The following is a 24,935-nucleotide window of genomic DNA, read 5'->3' on the forward strand; positions in this document are numbered from 1 at the left end:
ATCATGAAGAACAAAAAGTTCAAGATTTAAGCCAGATAAACAAACACAGGGTTCCTTTAGTGCCCTGTTGTGTCTGACACCAATATCTTCTATACCTGAAGAGACAGAGGCCCTCATTACGACATTGGAAATAAGTCCCGCTTACCGGCATGCTGACTGCCGCCAACATACCGCCAGCAAGGTGGATTACCGTACTCATATTATGACCCACACACAGCAATCTGTCACTATACAGCCACACACACAAGTTCGCCAGCCCAAAGGTCAGTGATAAACTGGCACTAGCAAAACCACACCCTTACACCAACAGAACTACACCCACAGCCTTTGACCCACGAATCACCGCAGCTGACATTCAATGGCGGTAAACCATTGGACCTACATACTGCCGCGCTCAAAATACACATACTCAAACAAAACACTGCACTAAGATTGAGGCGGTGTGAGCTTTACATTTCCCAACAATCACACTGGCACTTGGGGCCAGATGTACGACCCAATGTTTTGCAACTCGCAATTTGTGACTCATTTGCAAAAACATATGTACAACAGTGTACCTCACACTGTTTGCGATTCACAATGGGGTTGCAAATAACCTACCTGATTATTATTCATGAGGTAGGTCGCAATTTGTGAACCCATTGGGAATGGCTGCACTCTCAGAGATGATGGCCTGCTGAAGACAGCAGACCACCATGTCTGTGACTGCTTTTAAATAAAGCATTGCAAACTAAAAAAACACAATTATTTTTTTCCCCATTTTTTTAAAGCAGGCAGTGGTCCGTGGGACCATTGCCTGCTCTGAGAAAATATTTTCGCATCCATTCACAAAGGGGAAGGGGCCACCTGGAGACCTCTTCCCGTTTACGAATGGGTTACCACCAATTTGTAATTGATGGTAACTGCGATTGTTTTGCGACTGCAATTGCTGTCACAAAACAATCATACATCCCCCTGAAACTTGCAAATAGGAAGGGGTGCCCTTGAGACGCCCCTTTCTAATTCGAGTTGCAAATACCTATTTTGTGAGTCGGTAATTGCGACCAACTCGCAAAATAGTGATGGTGCATCGTACCAGCCCATTTTGCAGTCGCAAACAGCAATTTTTGCTGTTTGTGACTGCGTAAGACCATCGTACATTGGGCCCATAATGTTGAAATACATTATACGACAACCTGCCACACAAGCTGGGTTTAAGGGCAGCAGAAAAGGAGAAGAATGCAGATTGTTAGGGGTACTACGTGAGAGAAAGCACTTTATTTTGTGAAATAACCAACATTTTTGAAGTATTGCCAAACAGATTGAGGGAGAGAGTGTGTGAGAGTTTTTGTTTGTGTGTGTAAAATTCCTGGGAAAATCCGACATGATACCTCACCATACCAAACTAAAAGCCCCTGTACCCAACTATTTATCACAAGATACATTTGTTAGGTGGCTGTAACATGCCCCCTCCGGAGCCACACCCCTGTATTTAAGTGCTCCCATGTGTGATAATAAAAAAAGGAGGCTCTGTAAAATAGAATGCTTGCCTAAGAGCGCACCATTTGAGCAAACGAGGAAGCTGGTATTGATTCCAGGGTTATCTGGTTTTACATTTTAAAATTCAGCCACAAGATGTAAATCTCTGCCTCTCTCTCCAGTTTTTCACCAAAGTTCATTGTTTTGTCTGCTATTCAGAGATAAAAAACAACACAAACATAGTAGACTCAGGGTCCCCAGATCCAACTGCAAAGCAGAGAATGTACTTATTTGGTGGTGTCAGACCCCAGATATCCAACTGAAGCTACACTGACTTCATAACGTTCGAGAAGAGCAATATCAGGAATGTTGCAAATCTTTTTTTTCTGGCAAAACAACACTCTGCCCTGACCTACTGTGAAAACGTTTGCAGAATTCACAAAAACAGATAATGGGGGTCATTACAACCCTAGCAGTCAAAGACCGCCAGGGCTGTTTCGACGGAAGCACCGCCAACAGGCTGGCGGTGCTTCCATGGGGATTACGACCGTGGCGGAAGTGCCGCGGTCGCACCGCCGGGACCGGTGGTTTACCGCCACTTCAGTCCCGGCGGTTTTAATCCGCCAGGGCAGCGCTGCTTGCGGTTTGAAACGCCAGGAAAAGGTTGGCGGTACGGGGAGTTGTGGGGCCCCTGGGGGCCCCTGTACTGCCCATACCACTGGCATGGGCAGTGCAGGGGCCCCCTGACACGGCCCGTGCAGCTTTTCACTGTTTGCTATGCAGACAGTGAAAAGCGCCACGGGTGCAACTGCACCCGTCGCACAGCCGCAACACCGCCGGCTCCATTTGTTTCGGCCGTGATCCCCCGCTGGTCCGGCGCTCAAAATGTCCGCGGCAGGAGTGCGTGTAATGAGGGCCAATGTCTAAAAGAATGCTGTTGTGAACTATTTAGTAGACATGTGAATGTGGTAATAAAATGTTTTTATGTCTTAGCAATAGTATGGGAGGAAAACATGTATCTTGCCCTCTTTTGCATTGCTGTTGACTGTTCGAATTCAATGACATCATTGGCAGCCCATGAATGGAATACTGGGAATAATTCTTTCTTGCCAATCGTTAGGTGGTTGTAATCCTTAGTTAATTCTGCAGTTAGAGACTGCTACCACTTCAGAGTTCATTCCAGTGTAGTGTTTTTGCAAGCTTGAGGGGACATTTCTGGGAGCCTGCTGTAAAGTCATTGAAAAGTGGGACACAAAGGGGGTCATTACGACCCTGGCGGTTGACGGAGAAGTGGCGGTTTTACCGCCAACAGGCTGGCGGTAAAAAATTCGGAATTATGACCATGTCATCCGCCACTTCTCTGATCATACCGCCATGGCGGAGACGACCGCTGGGCTGGAGACTTGGGTCTCCAGCCCGGCAGCCGTCACAAGACCGCCGGCAGTATCATGACCCAGCTTACCGCCATGGATTTCATGGGGTTTGGAACCGCCATGAAATCCATGGCGGTAAGCACTATCAGTGCCAGGAAATTCCTTCCCTGGCACTGATAGGGTCTCCGCCACCACCTCCCCCGAGTCCATCCCCAACACCCCCCACCCCCCTGCTACCCCCCAAAGGTGGCAGGACCCCCCTCCCCACCCCTACCCCCGACATCACAACACAGACACACACCCGACACGCATGCAGACACCACCAACACACATTCCCGCACACACACGAACAAACATTCCAACAGACACACACACAGTCATACACGCACACCCTCATTCAGACATACACGCACACATCAATACAGACATACATACAGACAGACAGACAGACACACATTTCCATTCACACTACACCCTTGCATGCACACACGCACTCACACACCCCCTCTACATACTCACACGCACACCCCCATGCAACCACACATCAATCAACACCCCCCCACCCCCCTACCCTAACGGACAATCAACTTACCTTGTCCGTTGATCTTCTGGGAGAGGACGGGATCCATGGGGCTGCTCCACCGCTAGCACACAGTCAACAGAACACCGCCACGCCGAATCACAGAACGTGATTCGGTGGGCGGTGTTCTGTTGACGTGGCGGTGGAGGTGGAGCAACCTCCACTTCCCCGCCGCCTGCCAGTATGGCAGCTGGCAGCTCTCCGTCAGGAAAAGGACGGAGGGCTGCCAGCAGTCATAATACGCCTAGCGGAAGACCACCACCACTGGCGGTCTTCAGCACGGCGGTCCCTCTGCGGTTTTGTGAAAAGACCGCCGAGTTCGAAATGACCCCCAAAGTCTATTTAAATCTGTGAATGGACTTGTCTGACCTCTTTCCCTTCACTGCTGCACTATTTCTCACTAATCCATTCCTTTTCTGGTCTAGCTAGAGGCAGCTTTAGCTACCTCCGAGAGCTCATGTAGTCAACAAATGTGCAGTAGAATAGTAGCGAGAGAGAAAGAGAGAAAGAGAGAGAGAGAGAGAGAGAAAGAGAGAAAGAGAGAGAGAGAGAGAGGCTTCAACCCTTTAATGCTCTTCCTCTGTACAAGAGGCCTGCCTGTGATTGGGCAGCAGTTGTGTTAGTTCCCTTAACCCTATGGATGTGGTGCATGACTCATCGACGTCCTCGCTGCTCCCTCCAAAGTGCAGAGAACATCACCTGGTGCTCCTGACATTTTTGGTGCAGGGGTAGCTCTGGTGTTCCCACTGGAGGCTTTCACCCTATGTTGGCATCTGTGCCTCGCCCATGAAACATATTGGCATGCCACATGGTGTATTGACGTCACAAATCCCACCAAATAGTGCCAGCAGGTGAGTGTAGCTTTACAGCTGTCTGGTGGGATATCTCCCATCAAGCACCGGTTCTAGGTTTCAAGAAGATATCCCTGGGAAGGGGAGAGGCTCTCTTTTCCAGCAATGTCTTTTTCAAAAAGATCCCTGCTCTTGGATCCGGGATGCACTGCAATCCAAGAGCATGGATCCCACTAGCCGCTAGGAATTTCTGCTTTGTGATAGGTGCAGTCCATGCGAAAATGGATCAGTCTCCCTCCCACCCGGGGTATAATAAAATGTACTGATTTCCTCTTCACTCAAGGGGGCAATCAACCACCAAGGTGGAAAATGAATTGTCCTCCCAGTGAAGGGAAGGGAAAATTGGCACAGGGTTGGTAAGACTAAATGGACAGCTTACCAAGCTTGTTATATGAACAGTGACATCTGTCCCAGTGAGGGCTGCTCAAGATATGCAGCCACACTTAGCTCTGCTTGAAATTAGTTCTGTCAGTAATAACGCAATCATGGGTAAGGTTCTCACCAGACAGGGGGAGATTCCATTCTCGATTGCTCAAAAAAGAAATCAGCCTGAAGCAGTGTTTGTCCATCGGAGACTGCAAGATAAATATAATATTCTTATTATCTACCTACCACGTGGTATGGTTCCCCTCGATTGAAGATTGTTCCACATTGGTCACCATCTTTACTGCTGTATATACCATAAAACATGGTACACCATCCATAGATGTTTTGCCTGAGGTGCTAAAAAAAGATTCAAGATAAATACGGGGCTATCCTGTCCTGGATTTGGAGTTGAAATTAACTGGCAATTTTGTTACAGTTTCCTCATTTATATTAAGAAATATTTTCAAGGGGTAAGCTGCAGGGCTGTCAGTATGCCAGCACCTTGCGCAAGTTCCTGTAGCAGATCAGGAGCGTGAACTACAAAAAATTATTGAAGACAGCTATACTTCTACAGGTCGAGCTAATTTGGGAGCCAGGCATAATAAGCCACAGCATAAAGGTAAATCTGACCAAAATAATTCCTGAGTCCTCTAAAAAGTGCTTGGTCAAACAGAAAAGTAAAGATAAAATGAAATTACTAGGCCAAATGAAAAGTGTTATCATTTACATAACTATGATACACTTAAACAGCCTAGTAGGTATCAGTATACTTATACACGTCCTTCTCACTTTTTTCTGGACTCACTGGACAAATGCTCTAAGAGAGGAGGACAACCTAGCACACGCATGAAGAGTACGTGAAACCGAAAACAGACTTATAACACATAAACCCCAATTCAAAAAGAAGAAAGTGCTAGGTATTTATGTTAAGTATTCACACATACTGAGAACACTCCTTCAGAACCCAATGTGGGCATTTACACTGTTAGACAGTGCTGCAGGGGTTATAATAATTCGCTGGGGTCTTCAAGAGATTCTGGTTTTGAGAGCAACTAGTAAATGTGTACAAGTTAAGACACCAGATGAGCTTCCGATTCAAATTAAGGGCGATATCCCCACAATATCAAAGTGTTTTTCTGGGACAAATTAACATGTACATATGATATTCTCCTGCCTGAGGTAGATTGGCTGCCTAAGCTTGTAAGCAAAGTCCCACAAGAAGAAGATGTAATACTCCCCTCCTCTGTTTCTGTTCCTGAAACAGTTAACCAAGTGCATGCCAAAGACTGGGCTCTTGCACAAGTCCCGGTACTATACCGCAATCATGTAGGTTGGGTAAAGTGCTCCCCCTATCAGATAATACCTATGCACTCTAGTCCCCAAGTGAAAACACAATACTCTATCAAACATGAACCAAAAACTCAAGTGAGAGAATGTACTTCACAACTTGAATGCCAGAGAGTAACTGAACCCTGTGTGTCTCCCATGAATAATCCTCTTTTTCCTGTAATGAAACCAGATGATTCCTATTGCAAAGACTTAGACTACAGAAATTTAAAAATGTCATACATGCACCTTTGCAATTCGAAATTCACATATTGCGGCTTTAATAAACAATATAGTCCCTAAAAAATACAAAACAACATTGGACATTGCCAATGTTTTTTTTAATCAAAATATAGTAGCTGAATGCAGAGACTTGATGCCTTTCTCAACTGAGGTCATGGAGACATTTTTGTCAACATCCTCAATCGTGTAAGAACTAAAGTGGATTGTTTTCTGCCTGAGTTACATCAACTTTACAATAAATTGACTCAGAAGCAATGTCCTATGTCAATAACACCTATCTGATGGACGATGACTTCAAGACACACTTGGCCATAGTAAAACACATTGTACTGGGATTTGCCAGACACAACTACACATTTAATTTCCATAAATCCTAAATAGCTTTACCCAAACAGTGAGCATTCCATTCGAAGCATGGACCTGCGTTTGTCCCTAAGGGAATGGGAACACTGGCTGTTGCTGTGCATTATTCCTCTTCCTATCATCCTGGGGGAAATTTGATAGTGGGAAGGAAGAACCATGACTTAAAGCAGTCCTTAACAGCTAGAGTATTAGTTTCAGGTCGTAGTTGGATCCATCACTTGTATGGCATCCAGAGAGCTTTAACTTATCTGCCTAGAAGAACTTCAGGATGCTGAACTCTATAAGAGGTCCTCTTTGGCATCCAGATGTCCGTTCCAGATCTCTATAATCTTGACACACTGGCGGCAGACATGCCTTTTGATATCAATGAATGTTCCGTTGTTTTACAGGAATTACAAGACTACTGAGATGAGCCCTCAAATGAAACTACCAAACATTCCTACACTGATGAAGGAGTGTTACAATCAAATATAGATCTTCAGTAGGCCGGTAACATAGGTTTTATCCTGCATATTCTGGCTGGATTTCAATGGTGGGGCATCTAGTCTGACAGAAGATTATTGATAAGAAGGAATTTGGCACATCATACCGAGGACCCTTGCCAGTCCTAGGCCCTCAATGTACAAGAACTGTCATTTTGTCTCTGCTTTCTGGTTGTATAAACAAATGCTTGTTTCAATTGACCTAATAAAATTACACCATGTGGCCAGTCCTACATGGTAGGCCATGAGGGCTCCTGGGTAGTTACCTGCCTTCTTTTACTACCCTGCATGAGATTCCCACTTCAAGAATTAAGTAATACAAATATTGCTTCTCCATGGCTGGGGATTTCAGATGCTGAATTTCCATCAGATTCTGTTGCTATTGGCAAAACAGGACACTCCAGATGTGAGATTACAGTCTCCAACTGCTGTTTCTAATAAATAAATTGTTTATTATCAACCACCTTTGGAAGAGACCGCCAATTCTTGTTTGCCATGTGAGGTCCCTGTTTCCACTCAGACTGCTTCTGGTTACTTTGTCGACATTGATAAAAAAAAATTCACATTTTTCACATTCTTCCCTACATGGAGTATGTGCTTTTCTTCTTTGATTGAAATAGAATTATCTTATTCCTCCTTGGTCCTATATTTGGATTGCCATTTCACTGTTTTTCCTCTTCATTTGGATTAGATTTCTTACAGTTTTCTTCTTAATTTTGAATGTACATTACTTTCCAGAATGTGCTGCTCCTGAACTGGTAGCAGAGGTGTTAAAGCCTCATTCGTCTTCACATAGGGTGCAAAGAGACCTGTTCCTGGTCAACATTTCTGCATTTCCTGTCTCTGATGGAATTGTGTGGGATAAGGTCCCATTTGATATTGTTGGCCCTACGGAAACTTAACAAATACCATACCTTTTCAAAATATCTATTGAGAACAATACAACTCCTGGTGCTATCTCTGAAGAATGTGATATGGACACTATAAGAAGTATGCTCTTTGAACTGGAAAGCTACACTGTATTGTATGAAACTGAAGATTTGTAATTGAATTCTGCTAATTATGGTGAAATGTTTTGATATCATCATTATGCTCATCATTATTTACAGAGAGCTAGTTCTTCATGTGTGGTTTTTAATTACACACAATGGAAACATTGGCCAACACCAGCAGTGGGTAGCTCAAAAACATATATTATGAGGTTTGCATATTTTACAGAAAAACACCTCTTAGACCCGAGTTCATATTATAAGCGTACCCCTTCCAAAGTGGAGAAAAACATGCTAACACAAACTAAATTGATCTATTCAGATTCATTTAAATCCCAACTGACCCTACAAGGTTACGAATATTGGAAAAATAATTGTGCCAGCAATTGCTAAAACATTCCAAGTTAGCCTCAGTTAAGGAACCTCTCCTTTCTGATGATGTGGATTTACAAGATTTCTTGTTGGGTCCAAGATCACAACATCCAAAACACTTTCTATATGCCATTTATAATAAGATTTGGAAAATTTCACAGCAAGGTGCTGCTTAAATATTAAGACAGTTTGACAGGGAAAATTTAGAAAAGTATTGGCTGCTGTGGACAACAGTATGACAATGCTGTCAATTCACACTTATTCTTTGAATAACACTGTGTCATCTGCATTCGATATCATAAACAATGACATGTCCTTGTTACAACATGGCCAGCAGAGATTGATTAGGCAATTGATTTGGATGTTGCAGGTACCATGAAAGTATCTGAACACAGCAGAGTTGTTCTGCCATATAACTTAACATGCATCCAGAGGCTGATGGTGAAAAAGATGCACCTTATACTATGTTGAACATTGAGCTTTTAGAGAAATTACCCTTTTCAGTAGTTGAAATACCTCCTGCAGTGTGGTTAATCCACAGCTTTATGTCATTACCCACCTCTGCATCCCCGTTTACAACTAGCCTGAAACATTTTCAAGTATAAAGATACCAAGTTGTGGGAGATAGTTTGTTCACAATTCTCGTGTTTTGCCTATTGATTACAAATGTGTGAATGAGGAAACTGAAGTCTTCCTTGGTGGGAATGAATGTGAAACTTCAGTTGGCCATTCATTACTTTGTAAAGAGGTGATGCTGCATGGCATGTGCAATGCGTCCATGGCCAACTTGGCGTGTAATCTGAAAGGCACACCAGTCTCCTTGACTTCTCTCAAGAGTTATTTGGTTCGGAACTACAAGGTTGTTATGGGATGAAACCAGATGCCCCCCATGTGGTGATAGTCTGTAGTGTTGCGCCCTGCTGTAACAATGTGTTATTTCCACCCACACACATCGTTAGGGAAATTATCTTAAGTCCTTCCATCCCTATTTTTAATGTAAACTTTGATAAGTTCAGCTGACTGAAAGCCTTACTGTTTCAAAAGGACTTTTCTTTAATATCTGCCCAACAGACTTTTGATCTCTAAGTTGCAAGGTCTTCCTCTGAAGTCCAATCGATATGGCACACTAACTTGCTGCAGCACTTTGGTGAATTAGTTCACAGAATATTTAATGAATCAAATACTTCTGGAGGGTACACTTTTTAAAATGCGATTTGGACTGGTTTTGTAAGTATGTTCCAGAATGTATTTGGAGTGATACCATCTTTTCTTCACTCTTTGGTTTAAAGTGCTTTTGGAGGCATACAGTTTGTATTATTCCTAGTCATTGCTCTATTGATCCTATTTTTGTTGCTCCGCAATGGATGTTCCACCCTGAGGCCAAATGGTGATGAATCTGACTCATATCCTGCTGTGTTGTGAATGCATGATGCAGTATTTTGGATTGTCTTTTCTCTGAGAATTAAATGCAAACTGGTCCTTGTCCTTTAGACCTGTGTGGTTCCAATGTGTTTCGCCCATGTTTCGTTGTGACCTTTTGAGTGTACACTGGACTTGTGTCTGGCTAAGAGATTGGTTCAATCTGTTGATATGAATCTGTGTGTGAGTTAGTTGAGGATACACCTTCAGTGCCGTCCCATGAGGCTGCCTTTGCTGCTGCATACATACAGTGAGCAATCCCTGTCCGGTCAATATGGATGCTTTGACTCCTGGATTCCTGGGATCTGGTTGAACATTGACTGGATTTGACCATGTTTGTTCATTGGAATTTGCTTCTCAGGTAATGGTGGATCTGTTGTCTGCAGCTGTAGGTTCCTTTCTTGATCCTACTGACCTTGGACATAGAAATATTTCAGGAACCTCTTAGATTTTTAGTTCAGCCAGGTGTTTTTAATTTAAGAAATGTGTTTTTATTCATTTTATTGTTTTTTTTATTGGCAAATTTTAATATGGTTTTATTTGCTTTTATTACTAGAGTGCATTTCATATTTTGTACATATAGGCCCTCATTACAACCCTGGTGGTCGGTGGTAAAGCGGCGGTAAGACCGCCAACAGGCCGGCGGAAAAAAAATGGAATCTCGACCATGGCAGAAACCGCCAACATAGACAGCCACTTTAACACTCTGACTGCCAGGGCGGTACAAACAAACAGCATGGCGGTCACCGCCAGCAGACAGGCGGAAGACAATGTACCGCCCACACCATTATGAGAGGCCATTCCGCCACCTTTTCCAGGGCGGATTCAACGCGAACAAAAACACGGTGGAAACAGGACTTGGAAGGGAAACCGCTCACCTCTCCACACCCCACGAGGAACCAGGACGCCATAGAGCTAGAACTCCAAATTCTACCTGCCATTCTGTTCCTGCTCCTCTACCAGGAGCACGACCGACGGCGGCGACCACCACGGTGAGTACTGCACCTACGACACAGGGGAGGGGGGAGGGAAAAGAGAGTGGCACACACACACGCAACACGCAACACCCCCACCCCCCTACACACACAACAACATGCAGCAAAATTACATTTACACCCCATACCCCCCTCTGGAAGAACGCAAGGACAAAAGGAAATTATTTGAACGATTGTAAACAGGAAAAATCCATTAGTCAAAAATATATATACACTATCAACAAATATGTACACCAAGATTTCAAGTCCATGTACTGCACCTACATAGTCCGTGGACCACTGGGCCTAAAATGCATGGGCGAGGCCCACACTCAATCCCTGATCCAAACGGAGAGAACACTGCAGGGGCATCAGCTTGAAAAAAAACAGGCACCTCGGGGGGAAGAGGGGCACTTCAGCCGGATGAGTGCACGACGCCAGCTCCACGAGGGGGCTCCATGCCCATTGATGTATCCTGGGAGGGCAAAGCCACAGTCTCTCAAGCCTCTCCAGTGGGTGGTTTGCCCACTGATTTATCCTGGGGAGTGCAAAGCCACAGTCTCTCAAGTCTCTCCAGTGGGTGGTTTGCCCACTGATGTATCCTGGGGAGTGCAAAACCACAGTCTCTCAAGTCTCTCCAGTGGGTGGTGTGCCCACTGCTTTATCCTGGGGAGTGCAAAGCCACAGTCTCTCAAGTCTCTCCAGTGGGTGGGTTGCCCACTGATTTATCCTGGGGAGTGCAAAGCCACAGTCTCTGAAGTCTTTCCAGTGGGTGGTTTGCCCACTGCTGCATCCTGGGGAGTGCAAAGCCACACTCTCTCAAGTCTTTCCAGTGGGTGGTTTGCTCCCTGCTGCATCCTGGGGAGTGCAAAGCCACAGTCTCTCAAGTCTCTCCAGTGGGTGGGTTGCCCACTGCTTTATCCTTGGGACTGCAAAGCCACAGTCTCTCAAGTGGATAACAGCCTCCACTGGTTCTGGTGGGGGCTTTGTGCCCAGAGTGCTTCATCCTGCCAAGGACTGAGGTAGTGGATGCCTTTCTCCACTGGTTCTGGAGGGGGCTTTATACCCAGAGTGCTTCATCCTGCCAAGGACTGAGGTAGTGGATGCCTTTCTCCACTGGTTCTGGAGGGGGCTTTGTGCCCAGAGTGCTTCATCCTGCCAAGGACTCAGGTAGTGGATGCCTTTCTCCACTGGTTCTGGAGGGGGCTTTGTGCCCCGAGTGCTTCATCCTGCCAAAGACTGAGGTAGTGGATGTGATACTCCACTGACAGTGGGCCAACATGGAAGCTGCCCAGGCCCCTGGAACTTACCACCAGCCACGTACGAATGACCACTGGGGATGGGAGCCATGTCTGCGGTGGTGCCACTGGCACAGGATGTGGCGGGCCGCTGGCGGTGCTGGCGGCTGCCTCAGTAGCGGCTGTGCTTGCGGCGCTCTTTGGCCAGCGGTGCTGGTGGGTGGCTCAGTGAGTGTGCTCCTGGCGGTGGTGTCCTGGGAAGCGGTGCTGGTGGGTGGCTCAGTGAGCGTGCTGCTGGCGGTGGTGTCCTGAGCAGCGGTGCGTGTGGCGGCGGTGCATGTGGCGGTGCCTGTGGCGGTCTTGTCCACTGTGCAGGTTGGCGGCGACTTCCCTTTCTTCCTCTGGCCCTTCCTCACCTTGGATGGTGGCGCAGCTGGCTTGCCACTCAGAACTGTAGTCCTGGGAGAGCCCTTGGTGGCAGGTGTTTTGGACTTCTCCCTCCAGGCTGTGGCCAACTTCTTTAGTTTTTGAGGTGGGGGAATGTCCATGGGCTGGCTCCTTGGCACACTGGCTGCCCTGCTGCTTGGTGCACTCCAGAAACAGGTTACTGCTGGCACCACTGTTCCCGGTGATGTGGTGGCTGAGGTGTGGGTTGGGACCCGGAAAAGCGGGCCCTTTGGGGACAGAAGGGGTGGGGGAGGTGTAGGGAATAGGTCAAGGTTTGACAGGAAATGTTTTTTAGACACACTGGGACGGGTAGATGGAGGGGGTTTGGGAGTGGAGGAAGAGGTAGTGGTTATAGGAGGTGTTCGTTTGCTGACTTTGGGTGAAGGTGCATAGGCTGGAGGCTGTCGTGAGGTGGATGGCTGTTGGGTGGGTGTGTGACTGCATTTGTGTAGTTTGGGAGGTAAGCTCACAGACACACTGGGAGAGGACACAGGGGATGTGTGAATGGTAGTGGGGGTGGTGAGTGCACGTGAGCGGTATGTGGTGATGGGCGTTCTGGTGATGGACATAGTGACTGAAGATGTAGTGCATGCAGGTGAGAGTGGAGACGTGACAGGGAGGGAGGAGGGAGACGTAGAGGAGGGGGACACAGTGGAGGCAGTGGCTGTTGGTATGTGTGCATGGGTATGATGCTTGTGTGAGTGCCTGTGGGATGTGTGGTGCTTATGTTTGCCAGAGCTACCCTTGTGTGTTGAGGTGTGTGCATGCTGGTCTGATGGTGTGCTTGGGATAGGCTGAGGTACTGGGGATTGGGTCTGGGTGGAGGAAGTTGGAGGGGGAGGCTGGATACAGGGACAATGGCTGCCATCAGTGCTGAGGCCAGAGTACGAAAAGCTCACTGTTGGGCTGCCTGACCAGAATGAATGCCCTCCAGGTATGCATTTGTCTGTTGCAACTGCCTCTCTACACCCTGGATGGCATTCAGAATGGTAGACTGCCCAACAGTGAGGGATCTGAGGAGGTCAATGGCCTCCTCACTGAGGGCAGCAGGGCTGACAGGGGCAGGGGCTGTGGTGCCTGGGGCGAAGGAGATGCCCACCCTCCTGGGTGAGCGGCCACGGGACACATGCTGAGGGGCTGCTGGGAGGGCAGTGCTGGTAGGGGGGGTGGCAGTTGTACCTGTAGATGCAGTGGGCACAGAGGGGCCCGCCACCGCAAGGGAGCTCCTATCAGAGGAGGAGTCGGTGTCGCTGGTCTCAGCTCCTGTCCCCGCCGTGGAGCTCCCCTCGCCCTCAATCCCACTGGTGAATTCGGAGTCTGTAGTCTCACCCTCCAGGGCCATGTGGGATGCAGCTCCCTCCTGCTCCGGTGGCACAGCTCCGCCGCCTGATGATGCTAATGCACACAAGAACAGGGAGACCACAAAAAGGGGGGGAAAGAAAGTAGAAAGACACGTTCAGTACATGCAATATCGCTACCGTTGGCGGACACTACAGACACAGCAGCCCTCTGCAATACGCCATGCACTTAGAGTTCCCTAATTAATCACAGGGACATGGGGTACAAGGCCTATGCCCGATTGCTGCACACATGGAAGTCACAGGAGCCGACTAGGGCTTAACACTGGTGGGGTGGGGTGGAGTGGGGTGCCACATAGCCTGCCTCTCGAAGGGACCTTGCCTGCAAAACTCATCTTGGCCTAGGGTAACCCACTGCCCACCTCCCCCACCCAGACACCTCCCATGTGCGCTGAATCAGCTGAATGAGAGTGTACTCACCCACTTGTGGCTGCTGTGATGCCCTCAAGCGCCCATCCAACTCCGGATACGCCACCGCCAGGATCCGGAACATCAGGGGGGTCATGGTGCGACGGGCACCCCTCCCACGTTGGGAGGCCATCCCCAGCTGGGCCTCCACCGTCTTCTTGCTCCAGCGGCGAATATCCTCCCATCTTTTCCAGCAGTGGGTGCTCCGTCTGTGGTGGACCCCCAGGGTCCGGACTTCCTTGGAGATGGCACACCAAATATCCTTCTTCTGGTGGGTGCTGACCTACAGGAATAGTACAGGGGAAATGGAGAAAATATAACCATCTGGACCATCACAGTCCTTGGCCCACGTTCCCACCCTTGCCCTGACGCACATACACTCACTGTTGTTTCATGCACGCCTCATTCCCTCCTCTACCTCCCATCCACACCACTCCACACAGGCATTGCCCATACAGCATGCTCACAGTGTACTCACCTGTTTGTCTGGAGGACCGTAGAGTAGCGTGTACTGGGGGAGGACCCCATCCACTAGTTTGTCCAACTCCTCCGATGTGAAGGCAGGGGCCCTTTCCCCAGACACTGTAGCCATTGTCGCTTCCAGACTGAGGTCACAGCAGCACTTGCAGTGTAGGTCCTCTCCTGTCGAAGATCAGGCATCAAGTGAGTGAACAGAGAGAAAATGGCGGTCACGTCTGCGGCGGTGCGTACCGTCACCGCCGGCGTACATCGTCATTGGCTCCTGGGACCCATAGGGTCCAATGTTAACCAATGCAGGATTGCGCCGCGGTCTTCGAAGCCTACCACGACGGTGTACAATGCCAGCACAGTTACCTCATATCCCCTTGTCCCACCTTACAGGTCAGGCAGCCGCCATTTCAGGGGATTATTTTAAATGCGTTACACATATCTAGGCCTTGCATACACACTAAGACAGGCACATAGCAGATTGACAAATGTGAGCAATAAAGTTGTGTTTTCGTACCTCAGTGTTGGCTGACTCTCTGCTCGCTGTTCTCATCCATAGAGCACGTCCGCTGGGGCAGGTGAGGAGATGGCAGCATCCTCCGGTGAACAGACCGCTAGTGGACCTGTTGACAATGGAAGAGCCACATGTAATTGTGACCAACAGACTTGATCATGTCACAATCCATGAACTGTGTGCCCAGCTGGAGCCAGTCCTGATGTCAGCTATCCGCCATCCCACAGGTATCCCCCCTCTAGTGCAGGTCCTGTCAGTACTCTATTTCCTGGCAAGTGGTTCTTTTCAAAGTACAGTGGCCATTGCATCAGGGATGTCCCAGCCTATGTTCTCAAACGTGTTGTCCAGAGTGTTGTCTGCCCTGCTGAAACACATGCGCAGCTACATTGTGTTCCCTCAGGTGGAGGATTTGCCTACAGTGAAAGGTGACTTCTATGCTCTGGGACATATCCCCAACGTCATAGGTGCCATTGATGGGACACATGTGGCCTTGGTCCCCCCCCGCAGGAGTGAACAGGTGTACAGAAACCGGAAGAGTTACCATTCTATGAATGTGAAGATGGTGTGTTTGGCCGAACAGTACATCTCCCATGTGAATGCCAAGTTTCCTGGCTCAGTGCATGACGCTTACATTCTGAGGAATAGCAGCATCCCTTATGTGAAGGGGCAACTCCAGAGGCACCGTGTGTGGCTATTAGGTGAGGACATGGACCCTATACAGTTTGAATAGTTGTCTGGGTCTGGGGTTGTCCCTAAGCGTTAATGTGTGTCTAACAGTTGTCCCTTGACATTTGCAGGTGACTCTGGTTACCCCAACCTGTCATGGCTACTGACCCCAGTGAGGAATCCCAGGACAAGGGCAGAGGAAAGCTACAATGAGGCACATGGGCAAACTAGGAGGGTTATAGAGAGGACCTTCGGCCCCCTGAAGGCCAGGTTCAGGTGCCTCCACATGACAGGTGGTTCCCTCTACTACTCACCAAAGAAGGTGTGCCAGATCATTGTGGCCTGCTGTATGCTGCACAACTTGGCTTTGCGACGACAGGTGCCTTTTCTGCAGGAGGAAGGTCCTGAAGGAGGTGTTGTGGCAGCTGTGGAGCCTGTGGACAGTGAAGAAGAGGAGGCAGAAGAAGAGGACATAGACAACAGAAACACTGTGATCCATCAATACTTCAGTGAGACACAGGTAAGAAGACACTGCCTCCTACATCTGATACACTTCTACCACTCATCTGTCTGTCACTTTCACCCAGTGTATGGACCCTGATTTATCACTTTCCCTTTCGATTTCAGAGATGTGGGTCCCACTGTGTTACCTCTGCTATGTTTCCTCATGGACTAGAGCTGTGTGACATAGGTATGTTGACAATACAATTGACATTGCTATTTCCCTCAATTATTGCAAATACACATTGGTGAAAGCACAGACTGACTCCAGATTGTCTTGTGATTTAAGGTTGTTTATTTAAGTGCTAAATAGTAGAGGGGGTTGTAAAATGGTCAGGGGTGATGGCGGAGGAATGTCCATGGCAGAGTCCAGTCTATTAATCTCACAGGTGCATTGTCCAAAGGGGTATAGGAAGTGGAGCTGGGGCAGTTTAAGGATGGACAGGGTGACAAAGTGGGACAGAAGAATGACAATCAGGGTGGTCTCATTTCTTGGCGGGGGTCTTGGCATTGTTCTCTGTCTTTGGCCTGGATCTCAGGGACCGCTTGCAGGGTGGTTCTCCATCTGCAGGGGGTGGTGTGCTGGTGTCGTGGTCCTCTGGTGGTGCCTCCTGTCCACTAGCGCCGGCGGAGGTGGTGGGCAGTTCATCTCCAGGCTAGTGTCAGGGGCCCCTTGTTGTGCCACAGTGTCCCTCCTGGTGTTCACGAGTTCCTTCAGCACCCCTACAATGGTGCCCAGGGTGGTATTGATGGATTTGAGTTCCTCTCTGAACCCCAAATACTGTTCTTCCTGCAGCCGCTGGGTCTCCTGAAACTTGGCCAATACCGTTGCCATCGTCTCCTGGGAATGATGGTAGGCTCCCATGATGCTGGAGAGGACCTTGTGGAGAGTGGGTTCCCTGGGCCTGTCCTCCCCTGTCGCACAGCAGCCCTCCCGGTTCCCCTGTGTTCCTGGGCCTCTGTCCCCTGAACCGTGTGCCCACTACCACTGCCCCCAGATCCCTGCTGTTCTTGGGGTGGTGGGTTAGCCTGGATTCCCTGTAGTGGTGGACACACTACTGCTTGACGTGTCCTGGGGACAGAGGTATAGGCCCGCTGGGTGGGTGCTGTGCTGGTGTTTCCTGAGGGGGGAGGCTCTGTGGTGGCCTGTGCCAGTGTGAAGGGAACCGACTGACCCGAGGTCCCAGATGGGCCGGGCTGGTCATCTAGATCCAGTTGGACAGAGCAGCTGTCATCACTGTGGGCCTCTTCTGTGGGTGGATTGGACATGTCTGGAACCTCCTGTCCGGTGACAATGGGTAGGGGTCCTGCAGGGGTGTAAAGGCATGATTATTGCATCTGTGTGTGCCATGATGTGCAATGGGTGGGTGACCCTGTACTCCAGTGCTTCCATTCCTGTGTAGGACCTTGTGTGCTAATTGTTTAGGGGTCTGTGTAGGTATGTGTAGTGGCCATGCATTGGTGATAGGTGTCCATGCTTTGTTGTTGCATGCAGGGTCTGGTTTTGGGATGTGTGGTTTGTGATAGTGGGACATCTGTGAGGAGATGGAGTGACGGGGGTGAGGGCGAGAGTGGGGGTATGTGATAGCATGCAGGTATGGTTGGGGATGTAATAGTTAAGATTTGACTTACCAGAGTCCCTTCCTCCTGCTACTCCTGCGAGGCCCTCAGGATGCAGTATAGCCAAGACCTGCTCCTCCCATGTTGTTAGTTGTGGGGGAGGAGGTGGGGGTCCGCCGACAGTCCTCTGAACCGCGATGTTGTGTCTTGAGACCACAGAACGCACCTTCCCCCGTAGGTCATTCCACCTCTTCCTGATGTCATCCTGTGTTCTTGGGTGCTGTCCCACTGCGTTGACCCTGTCCACGATTCTGCGCCATAGCTCCATCTTCCTAGCTATGCAGGTGTGCTACACCTGTGATCCGAATAGCTGTGGCTCTACCCAGATGATTTCCTCCACCATGACCCTGAGCTCCTCCTCAGAAAACCTGGGGTGTCTTTGCGGCGCCATGGGGTGGTGTGGGTGATGTGTGAGGTGTTGTGTGTTGTGATGTGTGGGGTGATGTTTAGGGGTGTGTGGTGTTTTGTGCGTGGATGTGTATGTGTGATGGTGTTGTGTGCCTCTGTATGCTGGTGTTGTCTTTGCTGTGCTGTCTCTCTGGCCTTCGTCAGAATTTTTGGTAGTAAGGGGGATTGTGGGTAATGTGGGTGTGTGTTTTATATTTTATTGGGTGTGTGGGAGTGGTGTGTGTATGTGCATGTGTATCAGGTGTGTGTATTTCGATTTGTGCAATGTGGTTGTGTTTTGTATATGTGCGTGTATTTTGAGCAGGGATGTGTGTACCGCCAAATGGAATACCGTGGTTGAAAGACCGCCGTGTGGATTTGTGGCTCGTGATAGTGTGGGCGTATTCCTGTTGGCATGACGTTGTCGGTTTTGTTATCGCCAGTTTATCACTGACCTTTGGTGTGACGGACTTGTGTGGGTGTCTAGATTTTGGCGGATTCCGAGCTGTGGGTCGTAACACCTGTGGCGGAATTCCGCGGCCACAGCGGTGTGTTGGCGGTCTTCTGCAGGGCGATAAGAGGCATTTACCGCCAATGTTGTATTGAGGGCCATAGTTGTTTAATTTTCACATTTTAGGCTGGCTTTTATGCTTTTAATTATAGTTTGAGAGTGGTCTCTCACGGCCAAGGGGGTGGGTGTGATCAAGCCCAATAGGGTCTGCATAGTACCTCCCTTTTAGAATGTATGTTTTAAGTTAGCATTTCTTTCTAGTGGTAACTTTTTACATGGCATTTCACTCGTGTGATGATGTACTGAGAAATCACCGTACATGTAGCTTCTTTCTTGTAAACGTTGCTGCCATTCTCTCCGTACACAGAATGCGATGCCTTATTATTGTGATTGTCTATGGAGACAGCTCCTAATTTGTAGACATATCATTGCATCAGCTCTGTCCTATACAAATTGTGCATGTATTATAAAAGCTGCCTTTGCGCTACATTCAGCAGAAGAGCACTTCTTCTACGACCATCCTGGAATGCAGTGCACTGTGGCCATGATGCACCCCTGCTGACCTCTACCCTGTCAGGGATGATAGCCTGCACTACACCTAACCGGCATCCTGATCTCCAGGTACATCTTACCCAGGTATGGGGAGTTAGGCTATCCCAAATAATCTGGCAGATGACACTCCTACCATGCTCTTGATAGTGTAGGTAGTAACAGTTTGGAGAGTAGCAACATAATAGCATTATCACGGTTGAATTACACTGTTTATCTTTTTCACCATTTTCATAATGCTGGTTACCATGCTTTGTCTCATTTGCATAATAATCACAGCTCTTGTTTTTTATGCAAGAATACAATTGCTGCAATAAATGTTCAAAATAGAATTTCCCATCTTTCTTTTGTCTCATCTTGGGTACGCATTGTGACATTGAAAGGGTAGGTAGAGCTGTTTCTACAGTTTTCTTGGGAATTTGTGTAGTCATGTTCGATTTTGCCCACACCACCCGGTACCCTGGTATGTTTGGATGTTCTGGTGAGGCACTGTGAGCTAACTAGGAACTGTGTCAACATTTCCTGATGGCATATGTGGACTGAGTCCCTATACGTTGACATTTATGTTGACCAGATACACACTACTTGATTTGTAGGAACTGTATAACATTTGAATTCCTTCCACTACTGAATTACAGACGTCTACCAGTTGTTTTGGTACAATTCAGTAGTAATAGGGCAAAAGAGTAAATACCTATAACAGTATCAGACCATTGAACTAATCATTTAGTGGTAAGAGCCATAAAGCCATTTCAAGTAACCAACCACTTAACGGTCCATTCCTATATCTTTAAGCACTCAACCCAAAGCCATTCAGACTGCCAAATATGAGCCCCAACAAGTTCAAATCAGCAAACTGCCACAATTGTGGGGCTTATTAAATATACACCCATGGGACTGAAACACTAGTCACACTGCCACTCAACCAGTCACGAGCCAACCTACATACAAACACATATCTAGCAAACAATACAAACATTCAGCTAGCAACCAGCATACGTACCACCAGTCAACGGGACTACTCATTCTACTCACTGATGCATGACTTACACGTCCGACTGGACGCAATCCTAACCTCCCCGGATGTAAATTGCACGGTACGCAGTGCAGAATATCTATGACGCACAGTATCAGACCACAACCCACTACTGCTTATTCTAGACTGGCGGAGAGACCGCCCCCCCATACCTGACTGGCGAATGAACGTGGAATCTTTAGAAGATAGCGCCTATCGACAAACTATCAAAGAAGCAATTAAAGAGTTTTTCGCACACAACACAGGCTCAGCCTCTTCCCGAGGGAAAGAATGGGAGGCGTTCAAGGTGACAATCAGGGGCCAATGCATAGCAGGAACGCGGGGGTTAGGAGGTCAATAGAAGGGGAACTTGATAAATATGAGAAAACACTGAGAACCCTGGAGCGTAAGAGACCAGATAATCCAGATCTGACACCTAGTATAAGATAGCAAGCACCCTTGAAAAACTCAGGCGATTCGATTACAAGAAATATATCAGTAGACAACATATGGAGGGGGACAAAGCGGGAGCATTACTGGCCTGGCTGGAGTCCCCACCGAGGCAACAGTCCCTGCTGATGGAAATAGAGGACGCAGGGGGCAGAAAATTATTCTTTCAGGGGGAAATCAATGCCAGCTTCGCCAAATACTATGCAGCACTATATGCCCCCCCTCAGCACCCCTAGAACCAGATCGACTGGGGTGTTTGGAGAATATCCGGTTTCAAACCTTGAGTGGAGAGGATCAGCAAGCACTGGGGGAGGTGATAACCCCACGGGAGGTGTCCACAGCAGTGGAGACAATGGCCAGAGGGAAAGTACCAGGAGCAGACGGGCTGCCAGCAGAATTTTTTAAGGAGTACGTGGACCTACTAGCACCACAGCTCAGTGACATATATAGAGAGGCGTTTGAGAATGGAAATTTGCCCAGTTCCACAAATGAATCCATTGTGGTCCCATTGCCAAAACAAGAATGCCCGTCCACGGACGTGAGATCATACCGCCCACTAACCATGTTGAATATGGACTATAAAATATTGAGTCGTATCCTCACCACCAGGTTGATGCCCCACATGGAAAAACTAATCCACCCCGACCAAACAGGCTTCATTCCAAATCGTAACTCAGCCATAAACATTAGAAGACTGATAGGAATAATGCACTCGGGCTCCCCAGTGTTAGTGGTGGATATTGAGAAAGCATTTGATAGCCTCAGATGGGACTATCTACAAATAATGATGAGCAAGATGGGTTTGGGTCCGGGCTTCCTTAGGTGGTCTAGGCTGTTATATACCACCCCTACGGCACCAGTCTGCACGGGGCGAACAATATCGAACTCATATAATATAGGGAGGGGCACCAGACAAGGATGCTCGTTATCACTACTGCTGCTCACCATCACAGTAGAACCATTAGCGCTGATGGCCAGAACAGAAGAACACTATGAGGGGATATCCATAGGGGAAAGAACGCACCACATCGCACTATACGCAGACGATATGATACTATTTATGAAGGACCCAAACAGGGATCTTCCCAAAGTCATGGCCCTGTTAGACTGGTTTGGGGGTATCTCAGGTCACCACATCAACTGGCAGAAGTCCCTTCTCTTCCCACTGCAGAAGGGGACCCCCTGATCACAACCATCCAGAATCTGGGATGGTCTCCGACAATGTTCAGATATCTAGGTGTTAAGATTTATCATGAGCTGGGAGACCTGTTAGAAGGAAATGTGAACCATGCCATTCGGACATTAAAAGCAGCTACTCAGTTCTGGAAGACAATGCCATTATCAGTAACCGGCCGAGTGGCTCTGATAAAAATGGTGGCGTTACCAAGAATGCTATATAGCTTCTCGACCCTGCCGGTGTTGATACCCCGAGTAACCTTCAGGGAAATTAACACCATCATCACTAGCTTCATCTGGGGGGCGGGACGCCACAGATTGGCCTTGCACAAACTTCAACGACCCACCACAGAAGGTGGACTAGCAGCTCCAGACATGGAGCTATGTTACCTGGCGGGACAGCTCCTGTGGCTGGCCAAAGAATGGCATACAGTAAAAACCACAGAGGCAGAAAACCCCGGGGGCAGAAAGTGGCAGCAACTCTCGCAGGGATACTACTAGCACAAGGGGGAAGGAAGGAGATAAAATCACTGGAACATCAAGTCATAAATGCATGCTGGAAACGTAGCCTACAGCTCACACGAGTTAAGTCCCCATACTCACCGAAAATTCCTCTGAGATACCTGACTCTACTCCCTGGTTGGAGCTCCATAACGGGGATCCAAAAACTAGAGACACATGGAATCACCACAATAGGAGAAGTCTACAGGAACGGAGAGCTCATGACATATATTGACATGATGGCACATTGCAGATTCCCGCCCGGGATGTTCCTCACGCACAGATCCCTAGCAGCCCTAATACAGCGACATTGGAAGCAGGGATTAAGGGAACCACCCACACAAGCAGGAGGCCACACCATCTGCACAATAGGGGGGACAAAAAGGTAGTGTCAACGATTTACAAAACACTACAAACAGACGCACTAACCCCTCTTGAAACTCTAAAAACCCAATGGCAGGCAGATATTGGGGAACACATAGACGATGAGCAGTGGAGTAACATCACAACCCAAGTTTGCAAAGTATCTAGAAATGCCCGGTTCAAATTGATAAACATATACATATACCATAGAGCATACCTTAGCCCTGCCAAAATAGCATCAATATATAACAACACAAACAGCGCATGTCCTAGATGTGCAGAGCTGGGGGCAGATTTATTGCACATGCTATGGACCTGTAGAGAGTTGAGGCGCTACTGGGAAGGGGTAATGAGCGACACCAAAATGATCACAGGCAGGAAGCTAGCGATCACTCCAGCGGTAGCATTACTGGGAAGCTTTCCCAGACCCCACTAAAAAAAAACGACAAATAAATTCATAGACCTAGCACTAATCCTAGCAAGAAGGGAAATCACAATGCACTTGAAAGATCCCGGTGGACCAAGGGCACATACGTGGAAGGACACCTTAACTAAATGGCCCGAAGCAGAGGGGGAGGCGATACGCCTAGAACTGACAAAAGGAGCAGGGAGCGCAAAAGAGGTGCAGCAATGTGACAATCTACTGGATCGTCTGAAAAACCCGACTAATGACTCACAGGAGCAAGACACAACATCAGAGGAATCAGACTGGGCTGAGAACAATAATACGAACTCATTAAGAGATTCGCACCATACTAGACAGTAAATGACTGATAGTTTAACCCAGAGTGGCAGCGTCTAGGAGGATGGAGCACTCAGATTCGGATTGAAATAAAATATAGGGGAGGGGGAGGGGGACGAAGGGAAGGTAGTTAATTGTATGTATGTTTGAAACAAAATAATAAAAACATATTTAAAAACAATATACCACCAGTCAACAGCCACATATCCAGGCAGCTGACAGCCCTACATTCTGCCAGCAGCCAACAGCCACAAATACCTTAAGTGAACAGCCACACTTTTTATTGGACAAAAGCCACACAGTTGCAGATACACACATACTGCCAGCCACTGCTGGGGATTAGTTCCTTGACCAGAAATTCACTTTGACCTTGACCTTCTGCCTTATGCAAATAAAAGTTCCCTATAAAACAATCCTAGACTACGCTTTGGTTACCTTTTTATGCCCGTCTTCCTTGATTCCTAATAGTGAAGAATCCAGGTGCACTTTTATTAATGCCTCACCGTGGCAACCTGATTAGGCTGAGAAAAGATTTTCTTTCATGCATCTTCAGTGCACTCAGTGCCCTAAATCTAACTGATTCTAGTATGTGGAAGTAGGTTTGGGGTGTATGAGGATTCAGTTAGGAACCATTCTTGGCACAGTGTGAGCCTTTCTAGCATTGAACACTAGGCTTAACATGCTGGGGTAGACTCTACTATGTTCCTAAAAAGCACTTCTAGAAAGCCTATGGAGCCTTGCGGTTTGGTGGACAGAGTACTCAGTCAAACCATGGTGCATGTCAGTGTCCACTGTTATGTGCAGTGCATTGTTTGAAATGGTTGGTTAACCTCCATATTCTAACAGAGGCTGAAGGTGGCAAACAGGTCACATGTATGATATATGTGATTGATGGTTGGTACAGTGATCTGCAAGTCAGTGTTAACTTGACCATCTCCCTTCTACCAACGTGGGACTCCTTTAACAACAAACAGAGTCTAAGCTTTGATTATCTGCTCATGTCTTTCTCACCAGGAGTTCCATATACATATTTACTAACACCTCCCTGTGAAAGCCTGCTTGGGCTAAAGAATACTTGTTTTACATGTGTTTTCAGTGCAATCATTGCACTAAATACAACTCCTTCCAGTGTGTGTATGTAAGTTGGAGGTGTCTAAGAATGCACTTGGGGTCCATTCCTCGGTCAGTGTGAGCATATCTACCTTTAAAAACTGGGCTAAACTTG

Source organism: Pleurodeles waltl, chromosome 7 (assembly GCF_031143425.1).
Source record: "Pleurodeles waltl isolate 20211129_DDA chromosome 7, aPleWal1.hap1.20221129, whole genome shotgun sequence".
Classification (NCBI taxonomy): domain Eukaryota; kingdom Metazoa; phylum Chordata; class Amphibia; order Caudata; family Salamandridae; genus Pleurodeles; species Pleurodeles waltl.